Source organism: Symphodus melops (assembly GCF_947650265.1).
Source record: "Symphodus melops genome assembly, chromosome: 15".
NCBI lineage: Eukaryota > Metazoa > Chordata > Actinopteri > Labriformes > Labridae > Symphodus > Symphodus melops.
The window spans coordinates 5,612,496-5,630,520 of NC_136705.1; the positions used below are offsets into that span (position 1 = coordinate 5,612,496).

Below are 18,025 nucleotides of genomic sequence, written 5' to 3' on the forward strand. Positions count from 1 at the left end.
ATTTTAACTTAACAGTTTGACCCACGTCCCGTCCGTTATCATTGAGGAGGCGGGGTTTATGACCTATACTGCAGCAAGTCAGTAGGGGGAGGTCTAAAAATAAAAGCTTCACTCCACAGGGGACCTTGTCCCGTCCATTATTTTTACAGTCTATGGTCTGTATATTAAAATATAAAGAGAAGGCCATGTTGATGCTGAAAAGAGCTAGTAGGCTATTTAGGCCTATAAGCCTCTCAGAAGAAAGTTTTTTGGCCTTTCTTTTTGTTCCACCAAATATTGTAGGTTAATGGTTTACAGTAAATGTCCGAATAACACAGAAAAACAGAGGTTGATGATTTTCAAAAAGTAGCTTAATGTAGGTTATGATATTTATCAAAAATAATAAGTTTACATAAGTTTGAAATGTTCATATTTAATTATTTTAAATATAACATTATGGAGTTAGATGACTTTATTACTTTCCAAGAGGTGTAGAAGGAGTTGATGGATCAGGGTTGTAAATTAGCACCCGTCCTCCACTAAATACGGGTAATTACTTTTGCAGTGAGAGAGGAATTTGCAAAACCTAAAATAAAAGATAATCAATCAATCTTTATTTATATAGCGTCAATTCATAACAGGTGTTATCTCGAGACACTTTACAAAAGCAGGTAAACAGTACAGAGTGCTTTGTGACAACAAACATGGTTCATATAATCCCCGGTCTCCTGCTTATTCTGCTCTGATTTGAGTCAGGCATAAGGCACACAAGGCTTCTCCTTCTCCTTGTGCCAGTGTTTACAATGATAGGCGATGAAATGGCTTGACTGAATCTCAATGCCCTCTCTAAACCCTGAGCCTTTATTGACATCACCTGGAAAGTGATTTTTTTTTATTATTATTATTATATTATTTCTTTATTTTTACAGGGACAGTGCTTATTAATAAACATTTCTATAAATATGCCAGAGTTAGCCAAAAGGCTAATTTTCATCTGTTGTCCCTGGCCAGATTTTATAAAGGGCTCCCTAAAAAAAAACACAATAAAATTCAAACATTGAAAAAAGCCACAAATGGAACAACATGAGAGTAACTAGACAATTCCAGCAGAACACCTGCTGCTCACTGACTGGTTGACATTCAGCTTTGATGTGCCAGAACATTCTATCAATGTATTTGAATGGGCTTACCACTGCTCGCAAAACCTCAAATATCTTGAAAACTAAACATGATATCACCGATCCGTTTGGACTGTGAGCGACAGAACAAATAGGCGCACGTTTTGATATATTTTATTTGTATTTAACATTCAGACTGGGACCACAGTCGCAATTTTAAAACATGAGTGGAAACTGTGAAATTCTGGAGGTCAGTTAGAGTGAGAGCCCAATGTGTGTGTATGTGGTGCGTGACTGTCAAACAAATTCCTCTCCTGGGAGACTGAAACATTTTTTTTCTTTATTTTTTTCTTTATGAGTGAGAGGACACTCAGAGCTTTATTGTGATGTGTTTTGTTTATATATGCGAGCAACAATGACTTCAGGATGGCGATTTACAAATATTTTTCCAAAATCCCGTTTTTGGCAGTTACACTCTAGGATTTGAATTTTTGCCATTCATTTTCAATGGGGCAATTTTTTGTCGTTTAAACTCGATTTGTGTCCACACCGTGTGACCGAAGTTTCCACAAAGTAATAGCACCCATGTCATGACCGAGCCGCTCGTTTTGTCTTTCAGGCAACCACCCTAATTAAGTGGACAGACAAGCAGTCACAGGTGAAAATACATAAACCATACAGGACAAACAAGAAGCAGCATTTGGTTAAAAAATGTCTAACATGCAGGACGGACGAGGAGCAGCACTGAGCAGACATAATGTACAAAATTTAACAGGTATTAGTAAAAGCACGATTCCAATAACCTCCCAAAGTCAATGTGACGTGCACACAGGACAACATGAAAAACAATTATACAATAAACACAGATGACACCAGGCCACATATAAAACATTGAGTGAGCTATGCCTGAAGCTCACAACAATACAAACTAAAGGCCACTTTCATTAAAAACACAGGACACGTTCACCAACAAGCAGACACAAGATGGCAGTAACGGGCGGAACTGATTCAGTGCTGACAGATGTGGTTATTAATTAGCCAGTGTTTCAGGTGAGAACTAAATGAGTGTTGCGCTCTCTAATCAGTGTTGGGATGTTGTTCCATTCACGAGAGGCTGTAACAGAAAAGGCTGACTGACTAAAAGCACACTTCCTCAGAGGAATAACACAGTCGCCTCTTGAGACACCCCTCGTGAAGTGATGTGTATTTGTTCGCATGACTACAAAATCTCTGAGTGGGGGAGGAGCCAAACCATGTATGATCTTATAAAGGAGGCATGCATTTTTGTATTTAATCATGTTCTCCCAGCTCAGAAGGTTGTATTTTGTGAGGATTGAACAGTGGTGGAATTGCTTTGTTTTTTTGTCTAAAACTTTTATTGTCTGTTTATACAAAGACTGTAGTGGTTGTAATGGGGTGTGACTCGCCTGAGACCAGCTTGTCAAACAGTAGGTCATGTGTGAGAAAATCATTGAATGCATGCACATTATGGCTGCTTCAGTGGACATGGAGTTTCTGATAAATCTGAAGTTGGCAAGGTTAAATTTAATTTGTTTTACATGTGTTTTACAGTTGAGGTTGGAGTCAAGTATAATGCCAAGGTATTTGAATTCTTTTACAATCTGTAGTTTATCACCAGACACACGTATGTCTGGATCTTTTTCTTTAAAGTTATATGTTTTTGTGAAAAACATACCAACAGTTTTAGACACGTTAAGTTGGAGACAGCACTGATTAAGCCATGCTGTAATTTTGACCATTGCAGTTGTTAGTTTGGAAGCAACTTCTGCTTTTGTTAAACCATGTGTTACCGGCACCAGACCTAGGGGTAATCTGGACCGGCAGCAAGGGTTACACAGGCCAGGAAACACTGTGTAACCTTATGTGTACTATGGCTGTGAATCAACAGAGAGAGGACAAAGTTAGCGTCTTCCTCATGCCTCACGCGTTTATTTCTGCACTGCGCATTATAAACAATAAAAATCATTTGATCGAACATTGCACAGAACAACCCAAATAAAAAGGTGCCTCCTGATCACCTTGTCGTTCCTGAATCCTTAACAAGTGGTTACAGGAAATTCTTTCTTTAGTCCTCGTCAAAGTGCTTTAGGGAGTGGTCCATGCTTCTTCATGGAGCAGGCCCTTTGGTAAGCTTCCCAGGGGTTTCGGCGCATTACGTTTAAGAAGCCTCTGCCTTTATTCTTCAACTACCTGTCTGCGCAGCGCCTCGTTCTCCTGCTCAGCCGCTCTTTCTTTGGCCTTAGGTCCATGTTGGCCTGAATCTGCTGCCTTTTGTCCTCTAAGAGTTTCTCCACTTTGCGTTTGTGCACCAGTCGTTTCATGCGTTGTTTCTGAGCGTTCATCTGCTGGCAATGCGGTCGTCCTCGGCAAACTTTTCTATCATCATTTTCCTGAAGTTCTCATCTTCTGCTTTCTCTGCATCTCTTTGAAAGCCATTTACATGACCTCAGACTCAGTAAAACCTTCCTGCAATCCTTCATCTATTTGTTTACACAGGCTATTATATGACATGTCAGAACCGACATCAGAGATTTGTCTACCATGTAGTTTAAACTCTCTGCGTGGGAGCAGAGCTGCAACATCATTAAACCTCATTACCTGACTTCCCATACTGGCAGAGGGACTCACCCTACCAAGGGGTGCTTCATCAGCACCGGCTGTGTGTGACGTAGCGAATGCTGGAGCAGTGAAGTTCTGTGCTGGTGTGGCATTGTCTCTTCCCACTGAAGATGGAAAGGTGTGAATGTCTCTAGTCTCTGTAGAAGGGACGATGGTTGCACCTCTGTCCTGATTAGAATGGGGTTGGTTGGGGCCTCGATGTCGATGGGCTGCAGCATCCTGTGTCTCCAGGGGCGTGGCCTGGCTAGCCTCAGCTGTCCCGGTGTCTGTAGCCAGCAGGTCACTCAGCATATCGTCGAGGATGAGGAGCTGGGCCATGCCTTCATCTTCCAGGGCACCCAATTCCTTACTTCTGATGTGGTCAACAATAAGGTCATACAGGTCTGGTTCACTCCGTTCATCAATGTCATGAGCCGAGACGCCGTCATCAATCGCCCTCACAACTGTCAGTAGTTGACGTGCACTCAAACTGGAAAGTCTTTTCTGGATCTTGAATATCAGTGTCCACCGCACAGTGACTGTGGCCATGTTGACGCTACACAGGTGACCTCTGCTCTCTGGATGACGCACTGAGTTGCAGTCTTCCCTGAAGCTTTGGGCACTGGTTCACGTCGTCTCAACACCCACTTCAACAGGCAGTGACACCACGAAATCCTGGACGAGCCCCCAGTTGTTACCGGCACCAGACCTAGGGGTAATCTGGACCGGCAGCAAGGGTTACACAGGCCAGGAAACACTGTGTAACCTTATGTGTACTATGGCTGTGAATCAACAGAGAGAGGACAAAGTTAGCGTCTTCCTCATGCCTCACGCGTTTATTTCTGCACTGCGCATTATAAACAATAAAAATCATTTGATCGAACATTGCACAGAACAACCCAAATAAAAAGGTGCCTCCTGATCACCTTGTCGTTCCTGAATCCTTAACAAGTGGTTACAGGAAATTCTTTCTTTAGTCCTCGTCAAAGTGCTTTAGGGAGTGGTCCATGCTTCTTCATGGAGCAGGCCCTTTGGTAAGCTTCCCAGGGGTTTCGGCGCATTACGTTTAAGAAGCCTCTGCCTTTATTCTTCAACTACCTGTCTGCGCAGCGCCTCGTTCTCCTGCTCAGCCGCTCTTTCTTTGGCCTTAGGTCCATGTTGGCCTGAATCTGCTGCCTTTTGTCCTCTAAGAGTTTCTCCACTTTGCGTTTGTGCACCAGTCGTTTCCATTCACGAGAGGCTGTAACAGAAAAGGCTGACTGACTAAAAGCACACTTCCTCAGAGGAATAACACAGTCGCCTCTTGAGACACCCCTCGTGAAGTGATGTGTATTTGTTCGCATGACTACAAAATCTCTGAGTGGGGGAGGAGCCAAACCATGTATGATCTTATAAAGGAGGCATGCATTTTTGTATTTAATCATGTTCTCCCAGCTCAGAAGGTTGTATTTTGTGAGGATTGAACAGTGGTGGAATTGCTTTGTTTTTTTGTCTAAAACTTTTATTGTCTGTTTATACAAAGACTGTAGTGGTTGTAATGGGGTGTGACTCGCCTGAGACCAGCTTGTCAAACAGTAGGTCATGTGTGAGAAAATCATTGAATGCATGCACATTATGGCTGCTTCAGTGGACATGGAGTTTCTGATAAATCTGAAGTTGGCAAGGTTAAATTTAATTTGTTTTACATGTGTTTTACAGTTGAGGTTGGAGTCAAGTATAATGCCAAGGTATTTGAATTCTTTTACAATCTGTAGTTTATCACCAGACACACGTATGTCTGGATCTTTTTCTTTAAAGTTATATGTTTTTGTGAAAAACATACCAACAGTTTTAGACACGTTAAGTTGGAGACAGCACTGATTAAGCCATGCTGTAATTTTGACCATTGCAGTTGTTAGTTTGGAAGCAACTTCTGCTTTTGTTAAACCATGTGTTACCGGCACCAGACCTAGGGGTAATCTGGACCGGCAGCAAGGGTTACACAGGCCAGGAAACACTGTGTAACCTTATGTGTACTATGGCTGTGAATCAACAGAGAGAGGACAAAGTTAGCGTCTTCCTCATGCCTCACGCGTTTATTTCTGCACTGCGCATTATAAACAATAAAAATCATTTGATCGAACATTGCACAGAACAACCCAAATAAAAAGGTGCCTCCTGATCACCTTGTCGTTCCTGAATCCTTAACAAGTGGTTACAGGAAATTCTTTCTTTAGTCCTCGTCAAAGTGCTTTAGGGAGTGGTCCATGCTTCTTCATGGAGCAGGCCCTTTGGTAAGCTTCCCAGGGGTTTCGGCGCATTACGTTTAAGAAGCCTCTGCCTTTATTCTTCAACTACCTGTCTGCGCAGCGCCTCGTTCTCCTGCTCAGCCGCTCTTTCTTTGGCCTTAGGTCCATGTTGGCCTGAATCTGCTGCCTTTTGTCCTCTAAGAGTTTCTCCACTTTGCGTTTGTGCACCAGTCGTTTCATGCGTTGTTTCTGAGCGTTCATCTGCTGGCAATGCGGTCGTCCTCGGCAAACTTTTCTATCATCATTTTCCTGAAGTTCTCATCTTCTGCTTTCTCTGCATCTCTTTGAAAGCCATTTACATGACCTCAGACTCAGTAAAACCTTCCTGCAATCCTTCATCTATTTGTTTACACAGGCTATTATATGACATGTCAGAACCGACATCAGAGATTTGTCTACCATGTAGTTTAAACTCTCTGCGTGGGAGCAGAGCTGCAACATCATTAAACCTCATTACCTGACTTCCCATACTGGCAGAGGGACTCACCCTACCAAGGGGTGCTTCATCAGCACCGGCTGTGTGTGACGTAGCGAATGCTGGAGCAGTGAAGTTCTGTGCTGGTGTGGCATTGTCTCTTCCCACTGAAGATGGAAAGGTGTGAATGTCTCTAGTCTCTGTAGAAGGGACGATGGTTGCACCTCTGTCCTGATTAGAATGGGGTTGGTTGGGGCCTCGATGTCGATGGGCTGCAGCATCCTGTGTCTCCAGGGGCGTGGCCTGGCTAGCCTCAGCTGTCCCGGTGTCTGTAGCCAGCAGGTCACTCAGCATATCGTCGAGGATGAGGAGCTGGGCCATGCCTTCATCTTCCAGGGCACCCAATTCCTTACTTCTGATGTGGTCAACAATAAGGTCATACAGGTCTGGTTCACTCCGTTCATCAATGTCATGAGCCGAGACGCCGTCATCAATCGCCCTCACAACTGTCAGTAGTTGACGTGCACTCAAACTGGAAAGTCTTTTCTGGATCTTGAATATCAGTGTCCACCGCACAGTGACTGTGGCCATGTTGACGCTACACAGGTGACCTCTGCTCTCTGGATGACGCACTGAGTTGCAGTCTTCCCTGAAGCTTTGGGCACTGGTTCACGTCGTCTCAACACCCACTTCAACAGGCAGTGACACCACGAAATCCTGGACGAGCCCCCAGTTGTTACCGGCACCAGACCTAGGGGTAATCTGGACCGGCAGCAAGGGTTACACAGGCCAGGAAACACTGTGTAACCTTATGTGTACTATGGCTGTGAATCAACAGAGAGAGGACAAAGTTAGCGTCTTCCTCATGCCTCACGCGTTTATTTCTGCACTGCGCATTATAAACAATAAAAATCATTTGATCGAACATTGCACAGAACAACCCAAATAAAAAGGTGCCTCCTGATCACCTTGTCGTTCCTGAATCCTTAACAAGTGGTTACAGGAAATTCTTTCTTTAGTCCTCGTCAAAGTGCTTTAGGGAGTGGTCCATGCTTCTTCATGGAGCAGGCCCTTTGGTAAGCTTCCCAGGGGTTTCGGCGCATTACGTTTAAGAAGCCTCTGCCTTTATTCTTCAACTACCTGTCTGCGCAGCGCCTCGTTCTCCTGCTCAGCCGCTCTTTCTTTGGCCTTAGGTCCATGTTGGCCTGAATCTGCTGCCTTTTGTCCTCTAAGAGTTTCTCCACTTTGCGTTTGTGCACCAGTCGTTTCCATTCACGAGAGGCTGTAACAGAAAAGGCTGACTGACTAAAAGCACACTTCCTCAGAGGAATAACACAGTCGCCTCTTGAGACACCCCTCGTGAAGTGATGTGTATTTGTTCGCATGACTACAAAATCTCTGAGTGGGGGAGGAGCCAAACCATGTATGATCTTATAAAGGAGGCATGCATTTTTGTATTTAATCATGTTCTCCCAGCTCAGAAGGTTGTATTTTGTGAGGATTGAACAGTGGTGGAATTGCTTTGTTTTTTTGTCTAAAACTTTTATTGTCTGTTTATACAAAGACTGTAGTGGTTGTAATGGGGTGTGACTCGCCTGAGACCAGCTTGTCAAACAGTAGGTCATGTGTGAGAAAATCATTGAATGCATGCACATTATGGCTGCTTCAGTGGACATGGAGTTTCTGATAAATCTGAAGTTGGCAAGGTTAAATTTAATTTGTTTTACATGTGTTTTACAGTTGAGGTTGGAGTCAAGTATAATGCCAAGGTATTTGAATTCTTTTACAATCTGTAGTTTATCACCAGACACACGTATGTCTGGATCTTTTTCTTTAAAGTTATATGTTTTTGTGAAAAACATACCAACAGTTTTAGACACGTTAAGTTGGAGACAGCACTGATTAAGCCATGCTGTAATTTTGACCATTGCAGTTGTTAGTTTGGAAGCAACTTCTGCTTTTGTTAAACCATGTGTTACCGGCACCAGACCTAGGGGTAATCTGGACCGGCAGCAAGGGTTACACAGGCCAGGAAACACTGTGTAACCTTATGTGTACTATGGCTGTGAATCAACAGAGAGAGGACAAAGTTAGCGTCTTCCTCATGCCTCACGCGTTTATTTCTGCACTGCGCATTATAAACAATAAAAATCATTTGATCGAACATTGCACAGAACAACCCAAATAAAAAGGTGCCTCCTGATCACCTTGTCGTTCCTGAATCCTTAACAAGTGGTTACAGGAAATTCTTTCTTTAGTCCTCGTCAAAGTGCTTTAGGGAGTGGTCCATGCTTCTTCATGGAGCAGGCCCTTTGGTAAGCTTCCCAGGGGTTTCGGCGCATTACGTTTAAGAAGCCTCTGCCTTTATTGTTCAACTACCTGTCTGCGCAGCGCCTCGTTCTCCTGCTCAGCCGCTCTTTCTTTGGCCTTAGGTCCATGTTGGCCTGAATCTGCTGCCTTTTGTCCTCTAAGAGTTTCTCCACTTTGCGTTTGTGCACCAGTCGTTTCATGCGTTGTTTCTGAGCGTTCATCTGCTGGCAATGCGGTCGTCCTCGGCAAACTTTTCTATCATCATTTTCCTGAAGTTCTCATCTTCTGCTTTCTCTGCATCTCTTTGAAAGCCATTTGCATGACCTCAGACTCAGTAAAACCTTCCTGCAATCCTTCATCTATTTGTTTACACAGGCTATTATATGACATGTCAGAACCGACATCAGAGATTTGTCTACCATGTAGTTTAAACTCTCTGCGTGGGAGCAGAGCTGCAACATCATTAAACCTCATTACCTGACTTCCCATACTGGCAGAGGGACTCACCCTACCAAGGGGTGCTTCATCAGCACCGGCTGTGTGTGACGTAGCGAATGCTGGAGCAGTGAAGTTCTGTGCTGGTGTGGCATTGTCTCTTCCCACTGAAGATGGAAAGGTGTGAATGTCTCTAGTCTCTGTAGAAGGGACGATGGTTGCACCTCTGTCCTGATTAGAATGGGGTTGGTTGGGGCCTCGATGTCGATGGGCTGCAGCATCCTGTGTCTCCAGGGGCGTGGCCTGGCTAGCCTCAGCTGTCCCGGTGTCTGTAGCCAGCAGGTCACTCAGCATATCGTCGAGGATGAGGAGCTGGGCCATGCCTTCATCTTCCAGGGCACCCAATTCCTTACTTCTGATGTGGTCAACAATAAGGTCATACAGGTCTGGTTCACTCCGTTCATCAATGTCATGAGCCGAGACGCCGTCATCAATCGCCCTCACAACTGTCAGTAGTTGACGTGCACTCAAACTGGAAAGTCTTTTCTGGATCTTGAATATCAGTGTCCACCGCACAGTGACTGTGGCCATGTTGACGCTACACAGGTGACCTCTGCTCTCTGGATGACGCACTGAGTTGCAGTCTTCCCTGAAGCTTTGGGCACTGGTTCACGTCGTCTCAACACCCACTTCAACAGGCAGTGACACCACGAAATCCTGGACGAGCCCCCAGTTGTTACCGGCACCAGACCTAGGGGTAATCTGGACCGGCAGCAAGGGTTACACAGGCCAGGAAACACTGTGTAACCTTATGTGTACTATGGCTGTGAATCAACAGAGAGAGGACAAAGTTAGCGTCTTCCTCATGCCTCACGCGTTTATTTCTGCACTGCGCATTATAAACAATAAAAATCATTTGATCGAACATTGCACAGAACAACCCAAATAAAAAGGTGCCTCCTGATCACCTTGTCGTTCCTGAATCCTTAACAAGTGGTTACAGGAAATTCTTTCTTTAGTCCTCGTCAAAGTGCTTTAGGGAGTGGTCCATGCTTCTTCATGGAGCAGGCCCTTTGGTAAGCTTCCCAGGGGTTTCGGCGCATTACGTTTAAGAAGCCTCTGCCTTTATTCTTCAACTACCTGTCTGCGCAGCGCCTCGTTCTCCTGCTCAGCCGCTCTTTCTTTGGCCTTAGGTCCATGTTGGCCTGAATCTGCTGCCTTTTGTCCTCTAAGAGTTTCTCCACTTTGCGTTTGTGCACCAGTCGTTTCCATTCACGAGAGGCTGTAACAGAAAAGGCTGACTGACTAAAAGCACACTTCCTCAGAGGAATAACACAGTCGCCTCTTGAGACACCCCTCGTGAAGTGATGTGTATTTGTTCGCATGACTACAAAATCTCTGAGTGGGGGAGGAGCCAAACCATGTATGATCTTATAAAGGAGGCATGCATTTTTGTATTTAATCATGTTCTCCCAGCTCAGAAGGTTGTATTTTGTGAGGATTGAACAGTTTTTTTGTCTAAAACTTTTATTGTCTGTTTATACAAAGACTGTAGTGGTTGTAATGGGGTGTGACTCGCCTGAGACCAGCTTGTCAAACAGTAGGTCATGTGTGAGAAAATCATTGAATGCATGCACATTATGGCTGCTTCAGTGGACATGGAGTTTCTGATAAATCTGAAGTTGGCAAGGTTAAATTTAATTTGTTTTACATGTGTTTTACAGTTGAGGTTGGAGTCAAGTATAATGCCAAGGTATTTGAATTCTTTTACAATCTGTAGTTTATCACCAGACACACGTATGTCTGGATCTTTTTCTTTAAAGTTATATGTTTTTGTGAAAAACATACCAACAGTTTTAGACACGTTAAGTTGGAGACAGCACTGATTAAGCCATGCTGTAATTTTGACCATTGCAGTTGTTAGTTTGGAAGCAACTTCTGCTTTTGTTAAACCATGTGTTACCGGCACCAGACCTAGGGGTAATCTGGACCGGCAGCAAGGGTTACACAGGCCAGGAAACACTGTGTAACCTTATGTGTACTATGGCTGTGAATCAACAGAGAGAGGACAAAGTTAGCGTCTTCCTCATGCCTCACGCGTTTATTTCTGCACTGCGCATTATAAACAATAAACAACAAACTATTAGAATAATAGGCCTCTTTCTACTTATAATCAAAGTATTTACTACATTAATGTATTATTGAATAAAGGTTTGATCACCAAATACAAAGGAATGATTAGATATCCATTGTATGAATGATTGACCTGCGTGAAGTTGGCCCCCCACCCCACGCAAAACTTCGGGATCATAGTCTTGTTTGTTTGTGGTTCGTTTGTGCTGTAAAAAGTTTCGTTTGTGCCATTATGAATTTATAGAAATAGCGCATTTTAATTTCACGCGATGACGTCACTCAGCCCCCCCATCTGCTCCGAATCGACCCAGAATGGTCGCGTTTGTTTGTGCTTCGTTTGTGCTGTAAATATTTTCCTTTGTGCTGTTTTGGTTTTATAGATATTTTAAGTCTTATTGTCGGGTGATGACGTCACCCCTCCCTCCGGGGATTCCCCGGAAATGGTCTCGTATATTTTCAATTGGTTTAAGTGCCGTAAACATATACGCTCAAAAGTGCTTTTATTGATATTCAGAGTTTTATTATCAAGCGACGCTGGTAACTCACTGTCATGTTTCATTTTTGTTTTCTTTTTTTAATCCATTCAGGACTGGATCGTACATTGTTTTTTTACTACATTAATCGAATCGCACTCGTGATGGCTTTACCTGATCATAACTTCTTGATGCATCTTCCTTGTATTGCCTTCCTGTCCAAAACATGTCTGAAATTCCAATAAAAAGATGTTGTTCCATCTAGACGTGTACTTTTTATTTTTTTATTTTTTTTGAAAGGAGCATCATGCTCTACATTTATTTGCCATTATGGGGTGCTCAAACAAGTTAAGCACACCTTTGATTGAAAAAAGGGCGCAAAAATCTACCTTCCCATGCACTTTCAGAGAACAGAATTACAATTCGTCTGCAAAACAAGATTTCTGCCCAATGTAAGTGAAATGTTTAAACAATACCATACAATGTAGAGTGAAAGACATTGCTCACAGAATATTGGTAATGCAGAAATACTGTCCTCAATGACTTGAATCTTTGTTTGCTAAAATTATATATTATTGTGTTAGATGTGGCAGACAAAATTTACAGTACAATAAAGACAAAATTGAAGAGGAAAATCTGCATCATAAACAAAAGAATTAGTAAACTAAATACATTTTCTCTAAAATAACCCATTAGCTAGATCAATTTCCTATGCATTTGACTTATATTAGGCATAGCACACAATGTAAAACAAATAGCAAAGACTTACTTAAGCAATCATTGCTAATTATATTAATTTGTTTTTAAACTAGATGCCCAAAAAACCAGCCGTGGACAGACTCTATTTTTGCTGTTCTCTGTGCATCAAAAGAGGCCATACTCCAAAATGGAAACATTGCCACTCCAAATGCCAGAGTATGGACAGATGTGAGTGACCAACTGGGAAACAAGACCTCTGCAAAGGCCCTGTACACCTTTGTCAAGGCAAACAGACACAACATCTGGACAGCTTTAGGATTCAGTCATCCTGAAACTGATCCTGAAACTAATGATGACACTGACACTGAATCAGGTTCCCTTGTCCACCGAACCTAAAAATGATCAGGATTTTCAGCTTCAAGTTCCTTTTGACAAGTGGAAGGAATTTATTCCTGAAAAAGCAGACTACAAGGACAAGTATTCTCGAAACGAAAACCTGGCACCTGGACTCATGTTATAAATGAGCAGATCTGGAAGACAGTGAAAAGTACTTGCACATTTGTTTTCAAAAGAGCCAAGGTTTATCCATCAGTCACAAGTACTTTTATTTTATTTATTGAAATCAGAGGCCACTGTAAGGAGTGTTCTGGTCTTCTTGACATGAGTTGTGACAGAGAGCCTGCAATTAACAGCCCGATGGTGCTTAACTGTTGCATCACAAACAATGATGACTCCCTGCACACTGGCGGTTCAAAGCGCTTCATGTCTGGACAGTTGCGTGTACAGATAGCCAAAGAACTGTGTGAGGGCAGAATGGAACCCCATGTGTGGCGTGCATCGCAGGCAGAGAAGTTGATGGAGTTTGGAGATCCTGAGCCGAGTCATCTACCAAATGACAGGCCACCCTGCGCAAAGCAAAACAAGAAAAAAATGATGTGGAATTAGGTGACAAAGATCCCATTTTGTCATTGCAGCTACTGAAGTACAGTGCACCTCACGGTAGCAGCATTAAAGACATTGGACTGGACAAGTTTTTCTGTCACTACTGGAGTCAAACACAAATGCATGTGTACAAGACCTTATTAAAGAAATCTCATGCAACAGTGTGCTTTGATGCAACTGGCTCAGTAGTCAAAAAACTGGTGAGACCAAATGGCTCCTCCGGTCATATCCTTTTATATCAGGGTGTTCTCACAGGGCATAACAGCTCTAGTGTCCCAGTGGTGCAAATGTTGTCAGAGAAACATGATGTGAATGCTATCACACAGTGGCTGACAGAATGGATTCGCGCAGGTGCACCTGTTCCAAAAGAAGTTGTGAGTGGGGTTTTTTCTGGCCATTCTTGGAGCTCTGGGCAAGTCTTTTACCCCTCCCCCTGACCTCAAGGCCTACATCAATGAATGCTTTAATGCATTGCTTGGGAACCCATCTGCAAAACTGCCCCCTTGTTTTGTCAGGGTTGATGTGGCACACTGCATTAAGATGATCTGCCAGTGGGACTGCCTGAAAAAGAAAACACATCGTGTTAAAGATTTCTTTGTGAGATCAATAGCAAAGCTTGTCAAGTCACAATCTGTTGAACATGTAAAAAACCTCATACATGCCATCACTACTGTGGCACTCAGCGAAGCAGAGGGCAATGACAGTTCAGGGGCTCCTCTCCCATCAGAAAGGTGCAAGAAATACCTGAAAGCTCAAATTGCAGAGGAGGTTGTCATCATTCCAGATGAAACAGTTGAGGGACAGGAACCAGTGGATGCATTTGGTCATATCCAGACAACCGCCCGACAGCAGGTAACTGAAATATGTGAGGAGAGCAGGTCACTTGCCAAGGCTGATGGAGACAGAGATAACATCCACTTCCTCCCTGAGATTATTCCCCACATAATAAGACTCGGAAGTTACTTACCACTCTGGACGGGAATAATAGTCCCTCTTTTCCGAAGCACCAGCATCACTGCAAGCTCAGCTGCTGTTGAAGCAGCATTCAAAAACATTAAACATGGACTTTTCAAGCATGAAAACCTGCCTATTCGGGTGGATCGATTTGTGGCTCGTCATCTTTCCTTCATCGAAGGAAACATGCGGATTTGTTCTGCAAAAAAAAAAAAAAAAAACAGATGAGGATGCTGTTCAAAACTGGAGAGGCCTAGCAGTTCCACCCAAAAAAAGGAAGATGAGTTCCTACCTTGCTCCTTGTCCTGAATTGCTGCACACAGACCCATCTGTGGACCGGAAAAAAGTCAAAGTGCAGCTGTTAAAAAACGGAAACAAACAACAGCCTGTTAAACTTGGCAAATCAAGAGTGTCAGTGCTTAACACTTGTGCATTTGATGCAGTTCTTCAGAGTTCATGTTGCTCTTTTTGTGACAGCTATTCTTTTGAAAACATTGTAATTCGCCAGGAATATGACAAAAAGTTCCTTGAGCTAGTTAAAACCATTGTCACAAAGGGTGTAACCCAGCAGGTATACTCACAGAGGGCAGAACTGCTGAGGGGAATGTTCAAAGCTGTCCACCTGAAATCTGGTGCCCTCCAAATCGATGCACAATGCCACATCTCTGCTGTAATTGAGAGAACCATGAGGACTCTTTCAAGTGTTTGTTTCACAAAACAATGTTCCTCACAGTACTGTGATCTAAGCAAGCAAGTCACTAGGGAAGTTCCACTTGTGTCTACCCACATTGCTGTTCTGCAGACGTGTGGCATGTCTCATCTTGAGGTGGCTGTGGAACAAGGACTCAACCTTCCTGACTCTCTGTGCCTCAGGCCAATCCAAAGCCCATCTCAGTGTCCTCCTGAATTAAAAAAGCAAGACTGCAAGACAGGAAAGGTTCTGTGTTCAGGGAAGGTAACCCACAGCTACAGTCTAGCAGAACTTGTGTAGATTGACACTGACCTTGGCAGCCATTCTTTCAGAACTCCATCACAGACAAATGCCTTACAGAGCGAAGTTGCATTATCTGAATTTCCCTCCAGGCTGGTGCTCCAAGGGAAGACGCTTATTTTGAGGGCGGTCATTGCTTTCCAGGGAGGCTTGACCCAGGATGCTCTTGGACATTATGTGGCATATTGCAAGAGGGCTGCATCTGTCTGGGAGATGTATGATGACCTGGGAAGTGTAGTGAAAGCAGCATCAGAGAACACCAAGATCTGCTCGCATGCTGTGTTATATACAAAAGAGTGATCACTGGTTGTTGTTGTCGTTTTTTATAGTTAATAACAGATGGATGTTCTGTATTACTCTTCAAATGTTCCATTGTTACCATTACGTCATGCTCTATTTTGCACATAAAGCCATTGTTAGAAACAGGAGTCTTTTTCCAAGTCTCATGCAGTCAACAGCATCAAATGCATGCACATCTATATACAACGCTGAATAACATTGTTAGGCCAAATTATATTTTGACATTTAAATAAAATGTAATTACTACTACTACTACTTAAAATATAATTGCAGTTAAAGAGCTTTGGACTTGTTACCATTGGAGAAACACAAAAAACATGTTGGTCATTACCAATGCTAGTAATTAATGGCAGCTGGTGTGGCATGAACTTTAGGTGTAATAAATGTCTTTTCAGTAATCATTAAGATGATTTGGAGATACTAATTAGGCCGATTTAAATACCCATGCAAAATCAAGTTGTGTGCAGAAGTTTGCAATGTGAACTAGCAAAATTGCTATTAACTGCTGTAAAGCCACAGCAGCAGAAATTAATACGAAAAAATAACACTGAAAACGGCATCGTTACACTTTTTTCTATAGTGAAAAACTGTTGCGTGACATATTTACCTTGAGTTCTCCTTTCATCGGCGGCGCAGGATGTTGAAGTATGGAAAAAAAAAGTTACAAGACCACGTGGAATTAAAAGATAAATACAGCAGCACGAGAAAAGCCTTCGGGCTTTAACCGAACATACAGGTAATATGCGCACAAGACCATTTCCGGGGAATCCCCAGAGGAAGGGGTGACGTCATTGCCCGACAATAAGACTTAAAATATCCATAAAACCAAAACAGCACAAAGGAAAATATTTACAGCACAATCCAGCACAAACGAAGCACAAACAAACGTGACCATTCTGGGTCGATTCGGAGCAGATGGGGGGCTGAGTGACGTCATCACGTGAAATTAAAATGAGCTATTTCTATAAATTCATAATGGCACAAACGAAACTTTTTACAGCACAAACCAGCACAAACGAAGCACAAACAAACAAGACAATTCCGGGTCAATTTGGAGAAGATGGGGGGGGCTTGGTGACCTCAGGATGACCTATATAATAATCTTTAATAACTCAAAAACAGAAACAGCACAAACAAAACTTTTTACAGCACAAACGAAGCACAAACAAACGCGACTATGATCCCGAAGTTTTGCGTGGGGTGGGGGGCCAACTTCACGCAGGTGAATGATTGTCGTTCACATTTATATTATATCAGTTATTATATCATATTTTACTCGAAGTGTTTTAATCTAATTGTTTGAAATTTCAGTTCAAAGGTTAAAGGTATTCTGTGAAGAGGGCTTGCAGAAGTGAGTGCACATTCCAACATGTGTTTGATGTGGCCCTTTAAACTGAATCACTCACCACCAAATCAAACATAGGTTTAGTTTAAGGCCCTGAATAGTTAATCACTCATCCACATTGATAGGTTCAGTGGGCCTTGATAGATAATCACTCAAATGGTTTGTTGCTTAAAAGGAAATAATGACTAGACTAGATGTCTTCCTGTGATAAGAAACAGGCCAGGCAGGATGTGTCTTCCCCTACAGAAGGTGAATGATGCACCAATGAGAGAAGCAGGACCAAACATCAGGAGGCGCATAATCTGGAAAGCTGCCCAATCGGGGGAAGGACGCCGCACATTCTCAAACGCATAATTTTGTTAGATAATCTCTGTCTAGTGTATAAAAGGGTTCAGGGAAAGACAGTCGGGGTTCAGACTTCGCGAACTGACCAGGTATCTGTCTGTTGTCAGGGACACGTAGTGTTGAACCCAGAGACTCTAACTTCTATTCTTGATTCATCAGGTTAATAAAATTGTGTTAACCTGAGACCTGAAACATCCTCCTGTCATCCCTATCTTCTCAACAACGAGTACGTGGAGAAATCAAGGTAACTAAATTAAGGAGTCAGATTTCTTTTATGACATGTTGAGTAGAACAAATAGGTGATATTTTAACAAAACAAACAAATCTCATACTCACATTTCATAAATAAAATAGTAAATTGTATAAACAAAATAACAAGAAATGATACAAAACATTCTTCACCAAGACAAATTTAAACGCATGACTTTAACAGAAATTAAATGAAGTTAAACTCATAAAATACATGACATTCACTTACACACGTGCATTTTGTTAGCGCAGCTGATTTACCTGGGAGCGGGAGAACAAGAAATGTGGACCTAGCATAACACGGAGCCTCTTGTCATGAAAACAAAATGTACTCAACTCTGGCTAGTTAAAACTGGATAATATGTTGAACACATGGCTTTTACTGAACACTTAATGTTGTTGTACAACATATACACATACATAGAAGCTA

At 42.7% G+C, this 18,025-nt stretch overlaps 1 protein-coding gene and 1 long non-coding RNA gene across 3 annotated transcripts in view; one reads left to right on the forward strand and one right to left on the reverse strand.

Moving 5' to 3' along the window:
• dnajc12 (DnaJ (Hsp40) homolog, subfamily C, member 12) overlaps positions 1-18,025 on the forward strand; it is a 28,931-nt gene that overhangs the window by 1,898 nt on the left and 9,008 nt on the right. The gene's annotated exons all lie outside the window — the stretch shown is intronic.
• On the reverse strand, positions 14,658-16,416 carry LOC306836120. 2 transcript variants are annotated; one of them, XR_013780735.1, is made up of 5 exons: positions 16,264-16,416; positions 15,369-15,581; positions 15,153-15,267; positions 14,947-15,033; positions 14,658-14,694 (listed from the first exon to the last, which is right to left on the reverse strand). It is a non-coding gene; the product is annotated as an uncharacterized lncRNA (long non-coding RNA). The 2 variants fall into 2 exon arrangements; XR_013780736.1 differs by having other exon boundaries at positions 14,678-14,723; positions 16,264-16,414.